We start from the raw sequence: 5000 nt of genomic DNA on the forward strand, positions 1-5000 counted from the left end.
GATTCAGAACATGACATGTTTCATACATGTACATGTCTGGTGTGCAGCTTCAGCTGGTATCATGCCATTGCGTAATACATACACACGGTCTGACACACACACGCACACACGCACACACACACACACAAACACATGCTCAGAGGCAATCCCAGATACAGGATAACAGATCCCGTGACGGCCAGCAGTATGAGAGCAGATGTGTAGCATCATGTACCGCACATGCATAGCAACGAGGCAGGGTGGGAAATGGGATGTGATTAATGCGCGCATGCACACACATACACACACAATCACACATACACACACAATCTGTCTCACACACAAACACAAACACACAGACACAAACACAAACACACACACAAACACACACACACACACACACACACACAAACACACACACACACACACACACACACACACACTGCCGATATGCCGCTTTTCCAACCCATTGCACACGAAGCACATCAACGGAAGTTAAAATTCCACACAGCATGCTGTGATATCTAAAAGATCTCAATGAGGTATTTCATACGGTCAGCTTTTGAAAGAGTGTCTCTTTATTTTGGTGGTGGGAAAGAGGAGGGCTTGGGTAGGGTGGAGAAGAGGGGAGTGGAATGGAGTGGAATGGAGTGCAGGGGAATAGAGGGATTGAAAACAAATTGAGGGAGGGTGCCATGTCAATTGCCCAGGCGAACGGATCATTATTCAGCACTGACAGCTTTTGTTTGCCCCCCAAAAAAAGACTTGTACACTCCTGTTGTGGAAGGAAGGAGAAGAATACATATCTTCTTTTCCGACCCTTTTTCTCATTCTTCCATGTGCTCTCTCTTATACTATGCCTTCCTCTCTCTTAGTCTCTCTCCATCTCTCTCTCTCTCTCTGTCTCTCTGTCTCTCCTGCTCTTGTTGTCTCTATACTCCCGTCTTTCTCAATAACTTTGTGCAAGGACTCACAATGGAGCGTGCTCTTTCGTATGCTAATTCTGTTACTCACAGTCCAGTGCTCTCTCTTCTCTCTGTCGGCCGGGCCACCTCTCCCATGTTACCAGGCATTGAGCAGGAGCAGGAGAGAGAGAGAGAGAGAGAGAGAGAGAGAGAGAGAGAGAGAGAGAGAGAGAGAGAGAGAGAGAGAGAGAGAGAGAGAGAGAGAGAGAGAGAGAGAAAGAAAGAGAAAGAGAGAGAGAGAAAACAAGCGAGCCACACATGCATGTGAGCCCGACCGACAAACACTCTAGAGATTTACATGTTTGCACGACTTAAATCAGCCACAAATTGTGGGCAGTGGGCACTTCCTAACTCCTGAGATGTAATGTATGTGGTTGTTGGTGTTCACAAACGCCACCTGGACTGGTGGTAGTAACATGTCTCCGCTCATCCACTTAAAGAAAAAGAAAAGAAAGTTCCGGATCTCTTTCGGTGCATTCACAACCCTTGTGGCAGCAGCACTGACCGACCAAGCACATTTTTCACAGGGTCTGGAAAGCTCAGCTTCACACGAAGTAGTAAAATTACTTATTCTACAAGCACACAAACTTCCACCAACCACCACCTCCAAAATTCCCCCTCCCTCAGCTTCCTCACATCCCTCCCATGGCAAACCCCCATCCCGACCTCCAAATCTCACCCAAAATCACCCCATACCAACCCCACCACCAGGGACAGGCATTTAGATAGCATCCTGTTTATTGGGTGAAGGAGCATTGCTGGGCGGATATGGCGGGGCACAGCTATGACTTTATTGTCACTGTAAAGTCAAATGCATTTGATCAATTTTCAATAAGTTGTGATGTTTGTATTTGGCAGGCGTGTTTTTGAGAAATTGGGGAGGGGGGGAGGGTGCAGGATCTGCACCCGTGGGTAGGGCGGTTCGTGTTGAGTAAGAGGAGGGGGTTCAGTTGCGGAGGCCCTCTGCAGGGCCGGATTAAGGTGGCCTGGGGCCCCTAGGCTACAGGTTCCTGTGGGGCCCCTACAGAAGGCACATTTCGCAACAAATGTACATAGATGTGTCATAATCACGAGCTTGGAATTGAGGATAAGATGTTTACTAACTGTACTGAACCCTACAGATACATTTTTCCATATTGCATCTTTTCTACACAATTCTGCAATTTTTCACATTTTGCTAATCAGAGGCCCCATGGCAGGTGGGGGCCCCCTAGGCTGCAGCCATACCTAGCCTGTGCATTAATCCGGCCCTGGCCCTCTGTTGTCTAGCCCCTCCGTTGAGGCCCATAAAGCCCCCTTTGTTGGGGCTCCCTGTCCTGACCTGGCCTGCCTGTTATTGTTGATGAGACCCGGAGCTGAAAGGGTGGTAGCGTTGGGGGTGGTGGTATTTATGGTGGTGGTGGTGGTGGTAATGTTGTGGTGTGTCGGCTCGGTTAAGTAATAGGCCATTAGCATCAGAATCATCACTTGTAAAAGGGAGAGGAAGAGAGAGAGAGGGGGGGGAGAAAGAGAGAGAGAGAGAGAGAGAGAGAGAGAGAGAGAGGGAGAGAGAGAGAGAGAGAGAGAGAGAGAGAGAGAGAGAGAGAGAGAGAGAGAGAGAGAGAGAGCATACAGTAAATGTGCTTGTTTGTATATTCATGTATGTGTGTGTGTGCAAGCATGTGTACCATGTGCATGTCAGTGTGTGGCAGAGAATATGTGTTGCTTCCTATCGGAGTAAGAGAGAGAGAGAGAGAGAGAGATATAAAGAGAGAGTGAAGACCTAAAAAGTCACAGCTTTTGTCCATCTGATACGGTGTTTACACATACGAGGGCATTTTCAAAACCGAAGACCTTTCCCTGGATTTGTGCCTTTCGTTTACACACAAACATAGGTTTTTTTCTCTGAAAACCAATTTTCTGCAAAAGCCGAGATTTTTGAAAAGTCATTCTCCTTGCCGTGCATAGGCTTAACGCATTCATGGCAGCTCTTGGCAGCATATTTATGCAGATTCGCCAATATTGTGAAGAGGGATATTTTGGAAAACGTAGGGAAGAGAAATGTTCGTTAATCAAAATGCCCGGTTATGAGTAAACATATCCTGAGCTGCGTAATGTGTGAGAATTCAAGGCAATAGCAAGTAGAGGAGATATGTTTGACTACCCTCGAAGGTCATGAGATTTCATCTTCAAGGAAAAGCAATAAAAGTAATTTGCTCTTTTAAAGATGAGACACAAAATGACACTGGAGGATCTTCGAGAATGGAAATGAGAAGATTGGAAAGCACAGAGGATTTGCCGTAATTACTACATACATGAAAGTATGATTACATAATATTTCGTCGGATATTCGTGTAAGATCTTTCACACACTCGCAGGCACACACGCAGGCACACACGCACACAAGCAAACACGCATGGCATAACATGAGGGCACAACCGTGTATCGCCAAGTTGTGTCAGCTCGAGCGCAGAGTTGATAATCACACACTCTACAAGCTTTAGATAACTAACATGGAGAATAACACAGAGCCTAATCCCTCGTGCTAATCTTCCTAGCGAGTGGAATATGCTGTGGACTGTGTCAAGGATCTCATTTCCAGACACTTAAGACTACTCCACACGCATCGATTGCAAACTGCAATTACAGCAGCAGTAGCAGCAGTGGCAGCAGCTACTGTGGTGCTATCCTCCCATTGTTGTTTACATTTAGGGGGCTTACAGAGTTGTCACCACAAGCTAACAAGTGTGAACGTGCAGAATCGTGTGACCCAAGAATCTCCTCCAATGACAATGCATGTAACACGCGGCGAGTATCAAAAATTCAGGGAATAGGTTTTGCGACACATAATGGCGGCCTTGTGGCTATGTATGCGTCAGGATGCATCAGCTATGTATGACCCTTTAGCCTTATTACAATGTAATATATATTATATATACGTATATGCACATATACTGTATATGTTAAGCAACACCAGTAACTTATTATATCGTCATGCTTTTCATTTACTGTATATTGCGTTTGCCATGTTTTCTTCTCACAGTGTACGGGATCAAACAACAGTATCTTGTTCAACATGTGCACTGATGTTTGTCGTTTTAAAGCTCAATGTGAGTCAAAGTCTACAACAATAATAGCAGCAAAAGAAGCAGCAGCAACAGTATCAGCAGCTAGTGGGTCTTGGACAACAGTAATAGCAGTGGCAACAGCAAAAGCCTCTTGTCATCCTCCCCTATCTCTTAAAGCCTTATCTCGTGTTTGATCACTGGTAGGTTCTTGCGGCAACAGTGAGAGGGGATTTGAGGGAGCTTCTGCGACTGATGCTGCTGCTGTTGCCACTTGCATTTGAAGTGCTGAGGAGGACCACGAGAGCACAAAATGGGAAGAAAGGAAGCAGGAGGGAGGGATTGCAGGAAAGTGGAGCAATGGGGAAGGTGGGGGGGCAAAGAAACGAGAAGGGGAGATGGAGTGAGAGCACGAAAAGGGAAGATATGAGAGGAAGAGGATGAGCAAAATCAAAAGAGAGAGAGAGAGAGAGAGAGAGAGAGAGAGAGAGAGAGAGAGAGAGAAAGAGAGAGAGAGAGAAAGAGAGAGAGAAAGAGAGAAAGAGAGAAAGAGAGAGAAGAAACGAGAGGAGAGGAGAGATGGAGTGAGAGCGGGCAAGACTGAGATGAGAGACAAGAGATAGAAGGAGAGTGGAAAGGGGAGAGAGAGCAGAGAAGACAGAGAACAAGAAAGAGGGGGATCAGAAAAAAGGACAGAGGGTAGGCAGAGTAGGGAAGAGAGGGAGCAGTAATGAAGGGAAAGGAGAGAAGAAGGATAGAAAAGAGGGAGAGCAGAGAAGATGGAAGGTGGGTGCAGAAAACAAGGGGACTGATTTTTAAGGGTAACACATTAGAATAACTACCCCTAAAAAGGTTTATGAAGACTTCATAAATAATGAACTATTTATCAACAAAAGATTTACAAATGCTTGTAATAAATACTATGTTTACATAGCAGCCACAGAACATTGTCACATCGTTTGTCCTCCAAAGACAAGAAGGCATGAAACCATGCAATATTCAGCAGGCAAAC

At 45.8% G+C, this 5000-nt stretch overlaps 1 protein-coding gene across 1 annotated transcript in view; it reads right to left on the bottom strand.

The window, feature by feature from the left end:
• Positions 1-5000, bottom strand: part of ptprz1b (protein tyrosine phosphatase receptor type Z1b) — an 89071-nt gene that overhangs the window by 54527 nt on the left and 29544 nt on the right. The gene's annotated exons all lie outside the window — the stretch shown is intronic.

The sequence above is a fragment of the Engraulis encrasicolus genome, chromosome 15, assembly GCF_034702125.1.
Source record: "Engraulis encrasicolus isolate BLACKSEA-1 chromosome 15, IST_EnEncr_1.0, whole genome shotgun sequence".
NCBI classification, from domain to species: Eukaryota; Metazoa; Chordata; class Actinopteri; order Clupeiformes; family Engraulidae; genus Engraulis; species Engraulis encrasicolus.